This window comes from Littorina saxatilis, linkage group LG5, assembly GCF_037325665.1.
Source record: "Littorina saxatilis isolate snail1 linkage group LG5, US_GU_Lsax_2.0, whole genome shotgun sequence".
Lineage (NCBI taxonomy): Eukaryota > Metazoa > Mollusca > Gastropoda > Littorinimorpha > Littorinidae > Littorina > Littorina saxatilis.
Window position 1 is genome coordinate 20,075,150 of NC_090249.1, and position 19,181 is coordinate 20,094,330.

Here is a 19,181-nt window from a genome sequence, read left to right on the forward strand (position 1 = left end):
CATCTTCTTAAAATTTTAAGTTCACTTCGTTCAGAAGACCCTTGGTATAGGGCAAGACAGGAAACGGAAAGAATAAACCTTCAGCCTACGTAATGTAAGTAACCAGTACGTGGTCGTCTCTATGCACCTTACGATTTAAGTTTAGTGCAAAGCCTGTGCGCTTTACTTACTGTAGCTATTTTGTTATAACGTGAGACAACGCTTTCAGTTACGTTTGCCTTATTGGGGAAAAAATTATGACTGTGCGTTCTCGTTTGTGCTCTCGTTCAGTTTTTATTTTTTCATTATTGAAAGGTTATTTCAGCTTGACCACAATGTTTGTTTTGCAAACATTTACGGAGAGAGTGATGATTCGGATGAAATTGAAAAAAGTTGGCACCTTGTCAGCGACAGCGACCTAAATATTAGATTTGATCGTGTATGTGTGTGTGTGTGTGTGTGTGTGTGTGTGTGTGTGTGTGTGTGTGTGTGTGTGTGTGTGTGTGTGTTGTGTGTGTTATTGCGTATGTGTGTGTGTGTTTTTGTATTCTTGCGTATGTGTGTGTAGGTGGGTTTTTTTTGCTGTGTGTGTGTGTGTGTGTGTGTGTGTGTGTGTGTGTGTGTGTGTGGCACGGGGTGCAGAGAGAGAGATAGAGAAAGATGGATGCACATACAACGTCACAAACTCACAGAAAAACAAAGCCTTTGCAGAATTTACACAATATCAATCCATTTCTGACAAACTGAGTCCATGTTACAAACATGACATTTAAAACAGTACTCTTATGGCATAACACATCACATTTCATGGCAAACAATATCATTTTAGCAAACCAAAAATCACACAAAATAGAGCGTCAAAGAAATCCGGCGCACATAGAAAAAGGTTCTAGTTTCAGCTGGTTATGTTTTTCTAGCTAACATTTATGTCCCGGCAACGCGTCTGTCTGGTCACGGTAGTAAAAACAATGGTCCTCCTCTGGACTAGTTTCCTCTGTTGATACTCTCCCTTCGGGGCAAATTCTCTTTGTGAAACTCGGTCCCGTCCGAGGAGGGTCTGATGCACTGAATGCTTGTATTTACTTTCATGGCGATGACAGACGTTTACACAAGGGTTCAGATTATGACCTGATCCGAAACATTTCAATGGCGGAACGGGAAAGAGTTTTCAGATGTATAACAAGACAGCCCGTAATGTTTTGAGATCCCTTTGACACATACCAAAACAGTCACATATTTGACTGAACCATTCACATGTCCTGTCCCACAACGTGACAAGCTAAATAAAGATACAAAAACACAGGTTACTGACGACATTTTCCATCTTTAAATGTTCTACAAAGTGCAAAAATGTAACAACATGCGGTATCTTCAGATAAACAAACAAATAATCGACGATATATGATATGCAGTAAACAGAAACTAATACAGTTAGATAGATGCACCCAAAATAAAGGAACTAAATGTTAACTTCAGTTTAGTTTTTGTTCAGATTTTTACAGTTGCCATACTCTATTATTAGCAAAAATACACGTTAGCATGTACAAAATGCAAGACTTTGAGAACATAAGAAAAGTAAACGACCGTTTAGGTTCTCCCTACAAGCACACAACATCACAGCATACACGAAGTAAAAAAGACCATTAAACTAGGACACGCAGAGCAACAACAAACAAGTCGCGTAAGGCGAAAATACAACATTTAGTCAAGTAGCTGTCGAACTCACAGAATGAAACTGAACGCAATGCAACGCAGCAAGACCGTATACTCGTAGCATCGTCAGTCCACCGCTCATGGCAAAGGCAGTGAAATTGACAAGAAGAGCGGGGTAGTAGTTGCGCTGAGAAGGATAGCACGCTTTTCTGTACCTCTCTTCGTGTTAACTTTCTGAGCGTGTTTTCAATCCAAACATATCCTATCTATATGTTTTTGGAATTGGAAACCGACAAGGAATAAGATGAAAGTGTTTTTAAATTGATTTCGAAAATTTAATTTTGAACATAATTTTTATATTTTTAATTTTTAGAGCTTGTTTTTAATCCAAATATAACATATTTATATGTTTTTGGAATGAGAAAATGATGGAGAATAAGATGAACGTAGATTTGGATCGTTTTATAAAAAAAAATTTTTTTTTACAATTTTCAGATTTTTAATGACCAAAGTCATTAATTAATTTTTAAGCCACCAAGCTGAAATGCAATACCGAAGTCCGGGCTTCGTCTGAGATTACTTGACCAAAATTTCAACCAATTTGGTTGAAAAATGAGAGCGTGACAGTGCCGCCTCAACTTTCACGAAAAGCCGGATATGACGTCATCAAAGACATTTATAAAAAAAATGAAAAAAACGTCTGAGGATATCATACCCAGAAACTCTGATGTCAAATTTCATAAAGATCGGTCCAGTAGTTTAGTCTGAATCGCTCTACACACACACACAGACAGACAGACACACATACACCACGACCCTCGTCTCGATTCCCCCCTCTATGTTAAAACATTTAGTCAAAACTTGACTAAATGTAAAACAAGTTGCGTGAAGCCCGTCCTTAATTGAGCCCGTAGTCGACTACACGAAGCTTCGCGAAGTCTTTATACCAAAAACCCGCAGCTACGGCGTGATACTTTGACCCCAACATCGCTTCTCAAGTTTTGACATGCGAAGCTTCGCCGTAGCTCGCAACGAAGTTGGTTTTTTTGTAAAGCCCGTCCTTAATTGAGCCCGTAGTCGACTACACGAAGCTTCGCGAAGTCTTTATACCAAAAACCCGCAGCTACGGCGTGATACTTTGGACTGCGACGAAGTCTAGTTCCGGTAGCTTCGCGAAGTGAGCTACGCGTAGTCGACTTCGTCCAATTAAGGACCGGCTTAAGAAGAGTGCTTTTCGATTCAAGATGGACGACGAAATCAGACTCAATACCATAGTGAAGAATGCATTTATCGACTTTGGTTGACCCAAAGTACAAGAACTAACCTCCTACCTGTATTATTTCATACTGCGATGCATTGACATGTCGAATGAAACTCAAAATCCCAGCGTTCACGCCAACGGTCCCGGCCGTGCTCAGTCAACGAAATAGAACACATACAATTAACTTACGTCATCATCAAGTACGTAAAGTACAATTTGTGACGTAAAGTACTCAGAAAGAAGCACACCACGCGCTGGTAGAGAGTACGCGCATTTGAGACGCCAAGACATGAAAAGATAACTCTCTTTTCCGCCATAGTGCCTTCCCTTGGACTGCGACGAAGTCTAGTTCCGGTAGCTTCGCGAAGTGAGCTACGCGTAGTCGACTTCGCCCAATTAAGGACCGGCTTAAAGCGGGGCTCACACACAGGTGGAGCAAGCGGAGCAAGGGTGGAGTATGCTGCACCAGGCGGAGAGATGACGCTACTTCCGTTGCAGGAGTGGAGAAAGTGGTGTGTGCGGAGCGGAGCAAGGAATAGGACACGTTTCTATTTTTTGGCTCCGGTGCAGCGGTGCAGCCAATCAGCGCACTCATCACTTTCTCCGGAAATAGTACCGTAAAGTACCTTGTAAGCGCCCAGTATCGAGTAAAGCGGGGCTCACACACAGGCGGAGCAAGCGGAGCAGGCTGCTCCGATCCTGCTCCGCTCTCCACCTGCCCTCTCACACACAAGCTCCGGTTCCGGAGCAGGCTGCTCCGGTAGGGGATTCCCCTATGATATGACGTAGTTTCTCCACTCGCGCAGTCTGATGGGAAATATTTCTACACGTGGATAAGAAGTGGCGGGAAAAAAACACCGTGATGTTTACCAAAGGAGACAAAAGTCTTGTCTTTTATCGCAATTACTGAACATATTTCTAAATGGACTCTGTATAAGTCAGTGTGTATGCGTGTGTGCCAGTGCGTTTTAGAGCTTTTCAGACACAAACTATGTGAGTGTGGGGGTCGGGTGAAGAGAGAGGTGGACTAACAACTGTTGGGACATGTTTTAAGTTTTGGTTCTTTTTTGTTTTATCGAGTTATATCCGAAGCTTCAAAGATGTTGAATGTGTATAGTTACACTAGCTTCCATGGAATCCATTCTTTTTTTTTAGATCTACTAAGTACTAACAATCGCTCTTGCAGACGGTTAGACTGTTGCTTTATGTTACGCGCAATATGGCTTTGATTTAGATTTAGTTTTTTTCATTTTGTGTGTGGTTTGATTTAGCTTCACTCTACTCAGAAGAAATGTTTTAAACATGATTAACAAAATATTACTTTATGGATGTTTGCAAATAGAAACGTACGTGTGTCAACAGCGCAACAAGTTTCTAAAGAGGACGATATAGAACGCTCATGGCCGGACCGTATCAGGTTGGGGGGGCCCCCAATTGTGTTAGGGGTTCATTAGTTGAGGGCGCTAGGGAGGTCTGGACGTTTTGAAATGTAGATGAGAATATGTGGAATCTAGCTGGCGCGTTCTCCGAATATTTGTCATGATTTATTGATTTTTATTTTATTTTCACCCTTGGAGGAGATACATGTTCGGGGGGGGGGGGGGGGGGGGTGACAGGAACCCCCCCTGGATCCGTCCTTGACGCTAGACAAAAAAGTATCTGTGCTGTAGCTTTTTTATGTTTTATCTCACCCTCATTTTTGAATGTTGTTTTCACACACACACACACACACACACACACTTTTGATCCCATTCCATGTATTGCGAAGACTTTATTCAGGGTTTTAGCTAGTACTTAAACATCCAATTTCAAAGCACAAGTCTGAGCTGAGAATAGATATGCATAAATGTGTGAAATAATGGTGATTTGTGATCAAAACACTTCACAGGGAAGCTTGTTTATATGTCTTATGTATCATTGTATGTGTCTTCCATCGCCCTGGCAACATCAGAACTCCACACCAGCCTGCAAAAGTATAAACATAAAGGGTGACACAAATGAAACAAATGCAGCCCATAAAAATGCTTAATACTTCTTGACCTGTTGACCTAGTTAGTTAATATTTGGCGATTATTAACTATATATCTTATGCATGACAAAGGTCAACACAGTGGCGAGTTCACAGGTCAAATGGAGGGGTAATTTGGAACACTTTTGAGTTTTGATCTAGCTGTAATCTTCTTTTTTCAGCACATTTTCAACCAAAAAAAAGGACTAAAACATTACGTCTCCAATGAGTTAACAAGATCGTAAGATTTTGTTGATCTTGTCCGAGTGGATTTTGTGTATACAAGTGTTATCTGATAGTTACCTTATTGCTTCATGTGTCATTAACGGTGTAACTGGTTGTCTGAGGGATGCATTGACTAAGATCTCATATATGCTAGATGTCGAAAAACTACTCAAATTACCTGCCCTCGAAAGGGTGGTAACCAAGCTAAAAAAAAGACGCCATAGGAAATTAAGTAGCGTGGAAGGATGGGAGGGTATAAACTATGAGAATTAACCATATCCACATATCGAGACTCTGGGAGTTACTTCCCTTGTTTTAGGAAGCAAACACACACAAATGCTGCTAACAAGCGCTGTGCTTGGGGACAATGTAAAACGGATGATAGGTATCCTGAACGCTGTGTTGGCGTGAAATTCATCCCATTTGTGAAACCGGGAAAGCATCTGTACCATCTAGATCGCTGCCTTCGCTGGATAAAAGCCTGCAATCGCCCAGCTTACCAGTTGAACGTCAACACAATCAAGTCGTACACGTACATTTGCAGCAAGGTCAGATCTCGCACGACTTTGATTCAAGGCCTATTGCTAATTTTTTGATGGTTTGGTCTCAGTGTCACAAAAATATGACGATCTAATCAATCACTGATTTAAAAAAACAAGTATGTTGCCCTATATCCATTGACATTCTTAGTGAAATAGATCTATTTGAAATAGTATTTCACTGCCCCGACCGGCGAACTTGTTGCCGGCTGTATTGAGCTTGTGTGTTCGTGTAGGCTTACTCAAAAAGTCAAAATCACAGTCGTCTCCGAAACAAGCAATAATCAGAGTTGGGGGGAAAACATTTCGTTTGTTCAGTTTTGTTTTGTTCTTGATAGTTTGTTTATCTCACACACACACACACACACACACACACACACACACACACACACATACACACACACATACATACATACATACACAAACACACGCGCGCACGCACACACATTGCACGTACGCGCACATACACACACGTACACCTACTGAGATATGCCTAACACACACGCACGCTTGCAAACACACACATAATACGCAAACGCAGTTTAATTTCCTCAATACAAGGCGAAAGGCACACACACACCACACACAAATATAAAACACACACACGCAGTCCCACACACACACACACACACACAACCCTCACACACACAAATAAACCCACACACGCAGTCAACCCCCCCCCCCACACACAACCCTCACACACACAAATAAACACACACACGCAGTCCAGCCCCCCCCCACACACACACACAACCCTCTCTGACACACACACCCGCCCAACCCCAGCGTCCAACTCAACTTTCACCAACAACCATACCCTACTCTCACTCTCACTATCGCTCTCTCTCTCTCTCTCTCTCTCTCTCTCTCTCTCTCTCACACACACACACACACACACACACACACACACACACACATACATACATACATACATACACAAACACACGCGCGCACGCACACACATTGCACGTACGCGCACATACACACACCTACTGAGATATGCCTAACATACACGGACGCTTGCAAACACACACATAATACGCAAACGCAGTTTAATTTCCTCAATACAAGGCGAAAGGCACACACACACCACACACAAATAACCACACACACGCAGTCACACACACACACACACAACCCTCACACACACAAATAAACCCACACACGCGGTCAACCCCCCCCCCCCACACACACACACAACCCTCACACACACAAATAAACACACACACGCAGTCCACCCCCCCCACACACACACACACACAACCCTCTCTGACACACACACCCGCCCAACCCCAGCGTCCAACTCAACTTTCACCAACAACCATACCCTACTCTCACTATCGCTCTCTCTCTCTCACACACACACACAAGCTCACGCAAGCACAGCCACACACACACACAGCACGCGCATACACACACACTGACACACATCACACACAGCACGCGCATATACACACACACTGACACACATCACACACACACACCCACACACACCTTTCGCAGTTCGCTCACAGTTCTTCTCTTTTCCATCCGGTCGCCATCTTCGAAGCTTGCTTCGCTTTTCAGGGGAGATAACCCGTTTATCACATTCGCTGCTGACTTGTGGGTCAAGTCTATTGGGTAAGTATATTAATTATACGAAAATTTATTATTGAAATTTTCATTTGAATTACATAGTTTATACCCTCCAAAACTAACACTCTTAAATTCTTTAATGCTTAAATCGGGTTAATTAGTGTACGGCTCCATATAAAACCCGAAACGGTTGAGTCTATCCCCGAATTCGGATCCTTTTTGGAAAGAGCCCAAAAGACAGACCATTTCACCTACAACATTGTAACTTTTGGTATTGGTCATACCTAAGCTGAAATTAATGTACAGCAAATATACAGTGCAAAATGCCGTTAACGGTCTTGCAGGCAACTCAGTTAGCTATCCTGCCTATGCAACTGACTCACGAAGTCTCGCACACAGATAAACAAATGAGGGAAGGGGCCTGTGTCGTCTTCAACCAAAAAACACACACACACACACACGCGCGCGCACTAAAGATGAATATTGCATATGCATAATGCAGAAGAAGACAACTTAATCTGATAATCTATAGATGTAGTGACTGGTGCAATATTTAACGAATTTAAAAGGACGACTCTGAAATGTATCATGTGAACCAACTTCTCAATAAACAAAATGAAGACCAGTTTAAAAAGTTACCTGTTTCATTTTGGAATGTTTTTGGTCCCATCACATCTCTGATGTACACTCCATAGACGCACTGTAGTAATAAAAAAAACTGTTTAAGGAGAAAAAAGATTATGCAGGGAGGAAGAACAGTAAGAACAACAGAATCAGCAGCAACATTCACTAATCTTACTCCACATAACACATAACACTGAATCTCAGTGAAGAGTTAGTGATCCAAATATTTTAATTAAACAGAGAGACACAGAGAGATTGAGAAGGAGACAACAGCTATGTGCATGTGCGTGTGTGTTTGTGTGTGTGTGTGTGTGAGGGGAAATTTAGTCATTGAAAACTAAACACTTTCTACTCTTCAATATCAACAGTCATAGACATAAGATTAAGAGCCACTGGGAAAGTTGGACATGAACATGTATATGTTGCAGGTGAGGAGGGGGGGGGGGGGGGGTTGGAGGGTCTTTGTTGTTTGTAGATTATAACTTAGCACACATTCCTGTTTTGTAACACTGTAATGTATAAGTAGAAATGACTGTGGAATAACTTTCTTCTGTTATATCAGTATGATTATTTGCAAAGTTACCCGGATCATTGTGGCATCCTCTTAATCCTATCACGTCTGAGACTTTAGTAGACGTGCCTGTAGAGGGAAGGGATGGGGGAAGGGGGTGGAGGGTGGGCATAGAGAGTGCCGGGGTAATATGAAGGAGGGAGGGGAGAACCATTGGTAAATAAAACTCTTATAATATCAACAGTTCTGAAACTATTTGAGCACGAGTTTCCCATTACCACACAAAGGTGCAGATAGCAACAGATGTTACACCGAGAGTGGGGGGGGGGACTTTTAGAGGGTTAGTTGTTGGACTGTAGTATCTGAATAGCAGTGCTATGGGGTGAGGGTGGTGCTGGGGCGGAGTATGTATCGTATGTAACTTGAATTGGATATTAATAAGAATGATCACTCAGACTAGAGCTAAAAACGGTGTTAATCTTCACAGACATTACATAATATGAATTCACAAGCATGTACCTTTTGTTTTGCCCTTGAGTTTGGTAGAAGGAAATATTGAGTGTCGAACACAAGTTGCATTGATCACTGACACTGCGTCACCCTGCGGTCAATCTCCTCTGATCTGCAGATTGCACCTGCACAAACCCAAACAATGTTATGATCGCAAAAAGCCTGCATAGCCAATGGATCTAAGAACACAAACACTCGATGGATCTAATTAGAGAGTCTGCAAACGAGTCATTTTACGTTGGAAATTCAATGACAATCTGTCAGTCAATGAAGCAGATAGATCTGTCCCTGCGATTGTTTTTGCAAGCAGATACATGTTTGAACTTCACTTATCCCGTTATCATTCAACAAATTGATATCTTGCATGATGAATTTTGTGCTGAGGAGCTGAACAAACAATCAAAATCAAGCAAGTGGTACATTCAGAAGACAAACTTCAGTCGCAAAAAACAAACTGACGAGAAAGAACCTAGCTTAATTACTGCTGTATTGATTTCGGCCAAACCAACGCATTTGCATACCGAAGTCATTCCTCCTTTGATTCCAATCATTGTACATGATCTTAATGCAAAAATATATACGAAAACGAGCTGATCGAAATGAGTAACATTGCACCTGCATTGACTGTACTGCAAAAGCGAAGGTCGTCTGCGACTGGAGATTTCGAAGTTGAACAGCAGCGTTTCTTCACACTCAGCTGTTGGCTTCCTCGGAAAAGTGAAAAGCGTGACTTGAAATCTAGCGGAAACCACATTCTATCTTTCCGTTTCGGTATTCTTGTGTAAAATCCATGAAAAAGTTCTTTCGAAAAAGGCGGCCGTCGTTATTTGGGATGCCACCTAGTGTCACACTACTATTTCCGGAGAAAGTGATGAGTGCGCTGATTGGCTGCACCGCTGCACCGGAGCCAAAAAATAGAAACGTGTCCTATTCCTTGCTCCGCACCGCACACACAACTTTCTCCACTCCTGCAACGGAAGTAGCGTCATCTCTCCGCCTGGTGCAGCCTACTCCACCCTTGCTCCGCTTGCTCCACCTGTGTGTGAGCCCCGCTTAAGCGACCACCCCCCACTTTTAGTCCAAAACCGTGCATAGGGTATAGTACCTTGTAAGCGCCCACCCCCCACTTTACACCATTGAAATCAGGGGAAATAAAAATTCCGCACTTGATCTGCTAGTTTTGTGAATGATTTCCCTTTCTTGCAAACCCTATCACGTGTGTCTGCACGCCTTGGATCTAAACGCCTGCAAGTCAATGATTACAAGATGCCGCGGATCAAATCGTACACCGTTGCATTTAAGCTGTCAGCTCTTGACTATTTGGATAATAACGCCAATGGAAACACACACACTCTCACACACACACACACACACACACACACACACACACACACACACACACGTACATACACACACACACACACACACACACACACAATACTCTCCCTCCTCTCGCTCTCTCTCTCTCTCTCTCTCTCTCTCTCTCTCTCTCTCTCTCTCTCTCTCTCTCTCTCTCTCTCTCTCTCTCTTTCTGCCGAAAACAGTCTTTGGCCAAGTAAAATAGACTGCTGCCCATATCCAGAAGACGTACCCCTTGTTCAAGGGAAACAGAGACACAGTGCGGCCGACAGCGGCACCTCTGCAGACAAGAAAAGGATGCGACAACATTTGTCTCCCCAAGCTCTTCTAATGACAATACGAACAAGAAAAACAATGGAAGATGAAAAAAGAAAGAAGATATGATTACGAAGTGATCAAAGATCACATTTCTTACTGAAAACTGCTCGTGCATAGGGTGTAGTACCTAGTAAGCGCCCACCCCCTACTTTGGGTCGGAATTGGTTCACAGGGGGTGTGGGCGCTTACAAGGTACATTACGGTAGTGTGACACCAGGTGGCATCCCAAATAACGACGGCCGCCTTTTTCGAAAGAACTTTTTCATGGATTTTACACTGACGAGAATACCGAAACGGAAAGATAGAATGTGGTTTCCGCTAGATTTCAAGTCACGCTTTTCACTTTTCTGTGAAGAAACGCTGCTGTTCAACTTCAAAATCTCCAGTCGCAGACGACCTTCGCTTTTGCAGTACAGTCAATGCAGGTGCAATGCTACTCATTTCGATCAGCTCGTTTTCGTATATGTTTTTGCATTAAGATCATGTACAATGATTGGAATCAAAGGAGGAATGACTTCGGTATGCAAATGCGTTCGGTTGGTTTGGCCGAAATCAATACAGCAGTAATTAAGCTAGGTTCTTTCTCGTCAGTTTGTTTTTTGCGACTGAAGTTTGTCTTCTGAATGTACCACTTGCTTGATTTTGATTGTTTATTCAGCTCCTCGGCACAAAATTCATCATGCAAGATATCAATTTGTTGAATGATAAGGGGATAAGTGAAGTTCAAACATGTATCTGCTTGCAAAAACAATCGCAGGGACAGATCTATCTGCTTCATTGACTGACAGATTGTCATTGAATTTCCAACCTAAAATGACTCGTTTGCAGACTCTCTAATTAGATCCATCGAGTGTTTGTGTTCTTAGATCCATTGGCTATGCATGCAGGCTTTTTGCGATCATAACATTGTTTGGGTTTGTGCAGGTGCAATCTGCAGATCAGAGGAGATTGACCGCAGGGTGACACAGTGTCAGTGATCAATGCAACTTGTGTTCGACACTCAATATTGCCTTCTACCAAACTCAAGGGCAAAACAAAAGGTACATGCTTGTGAATTCATATTATGTAATGTCTGTGAAGATTAACACCGTTTTTTAGCTCTAGTCTGAGTGATCATGCTTATTTAATATCCAATTCAAGTTACATACGATACATACTCCGCCCCAGCACCACCCTCACCCCATAGCACTGCTATTCAGAACTACAGTCCAACAACTAACCCTCTAAAAGTCCCCCCCCCCCCCCCCCACTCTCGGTGTAACATCTGTTGCTATCTGCACCTTTGTGTGGTAATGGGGAACTCGTGCTCAAATAGTTTCAGAACTGTTGATATTATAAGAGTTGTATTTACCAATGGTTCTCCCCTCCCTCCTTCATATTACACCGACACTCTCTATGCCCACCCTCCACCCCCTTCCCCCATCCCTTCCCTCTACAGGCACGTCTACTAAAGTCTCAGACGTGTTGGATCAAGAGGATGCCACAATGATACGGGTAACTTTGCAAATAATCATACCGATATAACAGAAGAAAGTTATTTCTGCTTATACATTACAGTGTTACAAAACAGGAATTTGTGCTAAGTTATAATCTACAAACAACAAAGACCCTCCAGCCCCCCCCCCCCCCCCCCCTCCTCACCTGCAACATATACATGTTCATGTCCAACTTTCCCAGTGGCTCTTAATCTTATGTCTATGACTGTTGATATTGAAGAGTAGAAAGTGTTTAGTTTTCAATGACTAAATTTCCCCTCACACACACACATGCACACACACACACACAAACACACACGCACATGCACATAGCTGTTGTCTCCTTCTCAATCTCTCTGTGTCTCTCTGTTTCATTAAAATATTTGGATCACTAACTCTTCACTGAGATTCAGTGTTATGTGTTATGTGGAGTAAGATTAGTGAATGTTGCTGCTGATTCTGTTGTTCTTACTGTTCTTCCTCCCTGCATAATCTGTTTTCTCCTTAAACAGTTTTCAGACATGGGACTGGTCCGATTTTTATCGGAATTCCGATATTTTCCTTAGCTCACAGACCATTCTTGAGATCGATGCAAATTCGTTGAGAAAAAAGGGGGGAGGGGGGTGGTGGTATGAACCGTTCAGCTGAAGCTGTCTGCGTCTGAAGTCAGTGCATTCGCACCCCAGCACTCGCGTGAACCCATAGGTGGTGGTATGAACCGTTCAGCTGAAGCTGTCTGCGTCTGAAGTCAGTGCATTCGCACCCCAGCACCCCAGCACTCGCGTGAACCCATTGCAGTATCATGGGTCGCGTTTGATTGGCTGTCGATCTCCGACGATTATCGCCGGGGCTTAATTATTCACCGATGGCGGTTTGTGGGTTGTTTTGATTGGCTGCCGATCTCCAAACGCCGAAGGTGAAAAAGATAGCATCATGGCGTCTGGATTCCTTTGGAAGAAATGTTGCTGTGATCATTGACTGCTTTGAGATTTTTATTGAAAAACCTTCAAATTGTAGGGCTCGCTCAGAGACATGGTCAAATTATAAACACAACCACACCATGAAATATCTCATAGGCATAACACCACAGGGGGTTATTTCATTTCTGTCGAAGGGGTGGGGAGGGAAGGCAAGTGATAAGATGATAACAGAAAATAGTGGATTTCTGAATCATCTGTTACCAGGAGACAAAGTGCTTGCAGATCGCGGCTTTGATATAGAGGAGATTGTAGGTCTTGCATGTGCAGAGGTGAAAATCCCTGCATTTACTAGGGGAAAGTGTCAGATGCATTCCCAGGACATTGAGCAGACAAGGAAAATTGCACATCTAAGGATCCATGTTGAACGTGTAATTGGCAATGTTGTAATGAAGTATACCATTCTGAGTAGTACTATCCCCATCAATCTAATACTGCCTTGTGAAGGCGAGGATGTAACATTCCTCGACAAAATAGTGGTTGTTTGCTGTGCCCTGACCAACATGTGTCCAAGTGTGGTGTGATTGTGTTTGACTCTGAAGATGTGTGTGTATAGCATTCTGGAATCATCCCATTGTATCAGAATTGTGTTTACAACTTTCTTGTTGTGCTCTGACTTGTATGTGCAGTGACATGGTGATTTGTTCTGTTATTTTCAGAGTTTAAATGGCTTACATTAAGTAACAGTCACACCAACAAACACTTAAACAGGCACATATGTATGAACAGCTCAAGTCATGTGTATGGGACAGAAGAAAGATTTATTTTGTGTCACATTATCATTATAACATACACATGCATGTACATTCTATGAGTCTAGTACTAGTAGACAGCTGCACATTCTTTTTCCAATGTTGTACTTTTGTGTGCATGTGCTCACAGTACAAAAATAAAAAATAAAAACAGAACACATTTGTTTATGAAGTCAACCAAATATTTGTATTAATGTGTGTGTGTGTGTGTGAATTCAGATTTGGCACACAAATGAAACAACAAGTAAGTGTGCAAGACTTGCACAGTTAGGCAAATACATACTTCAAAATATGCAGTCACTCAGTCTTATAACCTCAAACAGCATGACACTGACAGAAAACCCCCAGACAGCTACACTAAGCTAAAGTGACATGTCAAGGCAAGCCGGACAAAACCAAGCATCATCTTTCCCTGGCAAATGATCAAGTCCAACACATGCCGTGTGGTACCACTGAACTTTGCAATTTTCACTGTCACAAGCAACCATGTCACCACTTTCAGGCTTGCGACACAAACACCACACACTGACTTTTCTCCTGGGCTTGCCCTTGGAACAAATAACTCTTTTGGTTCTTTTCGGGGGAGGATTGCTTTTCTGAGGACTGAGTGGCATTCTTTCAGAAGTTCTGGTTAGATGCTGTGTCTGTGAATCTGGAGTGACAATCACAGATGTTGAAGCTGTGTGAATGTTTGTGAAGTGTTTTGCAACCATCTCTGGCAGGACAACTCTTTGAAAAAATGCCTTGGCTTTTTCCTCTGCGCGCTGCAAAAAGGCAGCGTCTGGCTCCACCCTCACAACCAAAAAATCTACTGTGGTCCACACAACAAAGTCACAGTAATCAGCCTTGGTTGCAAGAAGCTGACACTGAACCTGGGCGTAATAGGGATGGCCAGGTTTCAGTACAAATTCCCCATCACTTTGCAACGACAAACAGAAACATGTATCATTGCACGCCTCACGCACAGTCACCTCTCAGTGCTGCTTACCAAGATGGCCGACGCATCACGCGTGCATGGGAACACCTACGTCATCGCGCATTGCCGATTGTTTTGTTGGCTGTGGAAGCTCTTACGATCGACGACCAAAGTGTGAAAAACAAGTGGAAAGCCAACTGGCTGTCAGAAGAAGTGACTGTCACTATCAACAAGAAAGAAAGGCGCCAGCTCATTGGCGACAGTATCGCCAAGATATCCATTCCCGGTCAGGCCGTGTGCACGTGGTGCAACAACGGCCACTGCGTGGTGAAATACGGACTTGGTGCAGCATCTATGCATGGGGCAAGCTAGCAAAAGATAACTCTCGCTGCAAACCACGCCCACTCAAAAATCCGGTCGGCGATTTGGCTCCGGACCCCAGGGTCAGGTTACGGCAAAGTACGTCGTTTTGAGTGGTTGGTTGTGGACGATACTGACCGGTACCACTAGCAAATACATAGGGCTAGAGGTGCATCGACATTTTTTTTCGCCAGGTCGCGAGAATTCTATAAAATAAATGCAAGCGAACTTTTGTCATTTTTTTCTTTTTGCGATAGGGCGAGTGCACCACCGAAATTAGTTGATGAGAACGTAGTCGGGTGTTTCATCTTTCATTAGCAACTGAAAAAATAAGGGGAAAGTTTTGTGTGTGTGTGTGATTGTTATAAATCACACTTTTGTTTAAAATGCTAAAACATATTATTCTTGTGGGTTTTATAGCTTTTTAAAAAGGCATGATCTCATTTTTTGCTATCAGGAGAGGCCCCAAAATGGCCTTTATAATTCTAACATTCATTTTCCGTCAGGGGGGCTTTGCCCCCCTGAACCCCCTACCGGCGGCCCCTGGACCCCGGCTTACTTTCCTACTTTTTGAACATTTGCTGGTCTCATGTCTGAGTTTTTTTTTATTACTACAGTGCGTCTATGGAGTGTACATCAGAGATGTGATGGGACCAAAAGTATTCCAAAACATGAAACAGGTAACTTTTTAAACTGGTACATGGTCTTCATTTTGTTTATTGAGAAGTTGGTTCACATGATACATTTCAGAGTCGTCCTTTTAAATTCGTTAAATATTGCACCAGTCACTACATCTATAGATGACCATGCTGATTAGTTTCAAACTGTGTACATAGCCAGCTTATCCCCACCCGTACTTCCATCAGTTCCCGAACTACCCTTCTACAGCCCCCACCCTTTCCATCTCCCCAAACTCATTAGATCACTGACATGACACTGATCTTTATTTTATGATTAAATGTTCTTTGAGTAAAATCATGTAGACTGTTGGTGCTGCTAATGTTGTTGTGACTATTCTTCCTCTGTGTATTCTTTCTTAATCTTTTCTTCAGATTGCAGTTCTCCCATGCACCACATCGTCTATCAATGGAGTCTACTACATTGTCTGAGGTGTGACTTGAGTACGAGAATGTCAAAATGGGGGGAATCGAGACGAGGGTCATGGTGTATGTGTGTGTGTGTGTGTCTGTGTGTGTGTGTGTGTGTGTGTAGAGCGGTTCAGACTAAACTACTGGACCGATCATATGATATGTTTGGATTAAAAACACGCTCAGAAAGTTAAAACAAAGAGAGGTACAGAAAAGCGTGCTATCCTTCTTAGCGCAACTACTACCCCGCTCTTCTTGTCAATTTCACTGCCTTTGCCATGAGCGGTGGACTGACGATGCTACGAGTATACGGTCTTGCTGAAAAATGGCATTGCGTTCAGTTTCATTCTGTGAGTTCGACAGCTACTTGACTAAATGTTGTATTTTCGCCTTACGCGACTTGTTTTACATTTAGTCAAGTTTTGACTAAATGTTTTAACGTAGAGGGGGGAATCGAGACGAGGGTCGTGGTGAATGTGTGTGTGTCTGTGTGTGTGTGTGTGTGTGTGGAGCGATTCAGAGAAAACTACTGGACCGATCTTCATGAAACTTGACATGAGAGATCCTGAGTATGGTATCTCTAGACTTGTTTTTCATTTTTTTGGATAAATGTCTTTGATGACGTCATATCCGGCTTTTCGTGAAAGTTGAGGCGGCACTGTCACGCTCTCATTTTTCAACCAAATAGGTTAAAATTTGGTCAAGTATTCTTCGACGAAGCCCGAAATTTGGTATGGCATTTCAGCTTGGAGGCTTAAAATTTAATTAATGAGTTTGCATATTAAAGTTGTCATTAAATCGATTTATCGCAAACAGATTTCAAATTGATTGCATCGTATTTTTCATCACATTCTGAATCTAAAAATATATACATATGTCATGTTTACTCTTAAAATGTGATCACAATTAACAAAAATAGATTAATTAGTCTTACGATTAAAATTTAAGAAATCGATCCAAAAATGATTTCATCTTATTCTTTATCATTTCCTGATTCCAAAAACATATAGATATGATAGGTTGTATTCAAAACAAGCTCAGAAAGTTAACAAGAATACAGAAAAGCGCGCTTTCCTGCTTAGCACAATACGCCACCGCGCTAATCTGGCGTGTCAATATCACTACGTTTTGCACGTGGAAGGTGAGCGATTTCCTTCACGCGGGGATTGACGAAGCTGTACTGTCTTGGTGAAAAAATACAGTGCGTTCAGTTTCATTCCGTTTGTTCGACAGCTTGACTAAATGTAGTAATTTCGCCTTGCTCGACTTGTTCTTTACATTTAGTCAAGTTTTGACTAAATGTTTTAACATAGAGGGGGAATCGAAACGAGGGTCGTGGTGTATGTGTGTATGTGTGTGTGTGCGTGCGTGTAGAGCGATTCAGACTAAACTACTGGACCGATCTTTATGAAATTTGACATGAGAGTTCCTCGGTATGATATCCTCAGACGTTTTTTTCATTTTTTTGATAAATGTCTTTGATGACGTCATATCCGGCTTTTCGTGAAAGTTGAGGCGGCACTGTCACGCTCTCATTTTTCAACCAAATTGGTTGAAATTTTGGTCAAGTAATCTCCGACGAAGCCCGGACTTCGGTATTGCATTTCAGCTTGGTGGCTTAGAAATTAATTCATGACTTTGGTCATTAAAAATCGGAAAATTGTAAAAAAAATATTTTTTTTATAAAACGATCCAAATTTACGTTCATCTTATTCTCCATCATTTTCTTATTCCAAAAACATATAAATATGTTATATTTGGATTAAAAACAAGCTCTAAAAATTAAAAATATAAAAATTATGTTCAAAATTAAATTTTCGAAATCAATTTAAAAACACTTTCACCTTATTCCTTGTCGGTTCCTGATTCCAAAAACATATAGATATGATATGTTTGGATTGAAAAAACGCTCAGAAAGTTAAAACGAAGAGAGGTAAAGACAAGTCGCGTAAGGCGAAAATACAACATTTAGCTGTCGAACTCACAGAATGAAACTGAACGCAACGCAACGCATCAAGACCGTATACTCGTAGCATCGTCACTCCACCGCCCGTGGCAAAGGCAGTGCCAGTGAAATTGACAAGAAGAGCGGGGTATGCGCTGAGAAGGATAGCACGCTTTTCTGTACCTCTCTTCGTTTTAACTTTCTGAGCGTGTTTTTAATCCAAACATATCATATCTATATGTTTTTGGAATCAGGAACCGACAAGGAATAAGATGAAAGTATTTTTAAATTGATTTCGAAAAAAAAAATTTGATAATAATTTTTATATATTTAATTTTCAGAGCTTGTTGTTCATCCAAATATAACATATTTATATGTTTTTGGAATCAGCAAATGATGGAGAATAAGATGAACGTAAATTTGGATCGTTTTATAAAAAAAATTTTTTTTTACAATTTTCAGATTTTTAATGACCAAAGTCATTAATTAATTTTTAAGCCACCAAGCTGAAATGCAATACCGAAGTCCGGGCTTCGTCGAAGATTACTTGACCAAAATTTCAACCAATTTGGTTGAAAAATGAGGGCGTGACAGTGCCACCTCAACTTTCACGAAAAGCCGGATATGACGTCATCAAAGACATTTATCAAAAAAATGAAAAAAACGTTCGAGGATTTCATACCCAGGAACTCTCATGTCAAATTTCATAAAGATCGGTCCAGTAGTTTAGTCTGAATCGCTCTACACACACACACAGACACACACATACACCACGACCCTCGTCTCGATTCCCCCCTCTACGTTAAAACATTTAGTCAAAACTTGACTAAATGTAAAGAGAAGATGACAATTTATGATGCGGAAATGGAATTGAGAGTTTTCTTTCTTTAAGACAACACCCGATATGTTTAATGACATGCATTCAGCGCTCTTCGAGTAGAATTTCCTCTGCGGACACCATTTGAACTGCGTTTCAAGACAAAATATATAAATGTTTTAAACTTGAGTCGTCTTTTTTTGGTTTCTTATATTCTCACTTTTTGTCTTCTATTGAAGCCTCTAACATCACATTAAACACTAGCTCTGTTGCAGATTTGCTCATTGGG

At 41.8% G+C, this 19,181-nt stretch overlaps 2 long non-coding RNA genes across 2 annotated transcripts; one reads left to right on the plus strand and one right to left on the minus strand.

Moving 5' to 3' along the window:
* Nucleotides 1-4,653: 4,653 nt before the first annotated feature.
* On the minus strand, nt 4,654-9,937 carry LOC138966504 (uncharacterized). Its single transcript, XR_011455704.1, has 4 exons — nt 9,501-9,937; nt 8,895-9,010; nt 7,880-7,940; nt 4,654-4,858 (listed from the first exon to the last, which is right to left on the minus strand). It is a non-coding gene; the product is annotated as an uncharacterized lncRNA (long non-coding RNA).
* Nucleotides 9,938-11,365: 1,428 nt separating this feature from the next.
* LOC138966505 (uncharacterized) lies at nt 11,366-16,182 on the plus strand. Its single transcript, XR_011455705.1, has 3 exons — nt 11,366-11,602; nt 15,660-15,722; nt 16,095-16,182. It is a non-coding gene; the product is annotated as an uncharacterized lncRNA (long non-coding RNA).
* The last annotated feature ends 2,999 nt before the right edge of the window (nt 16,183-19,181 follow it).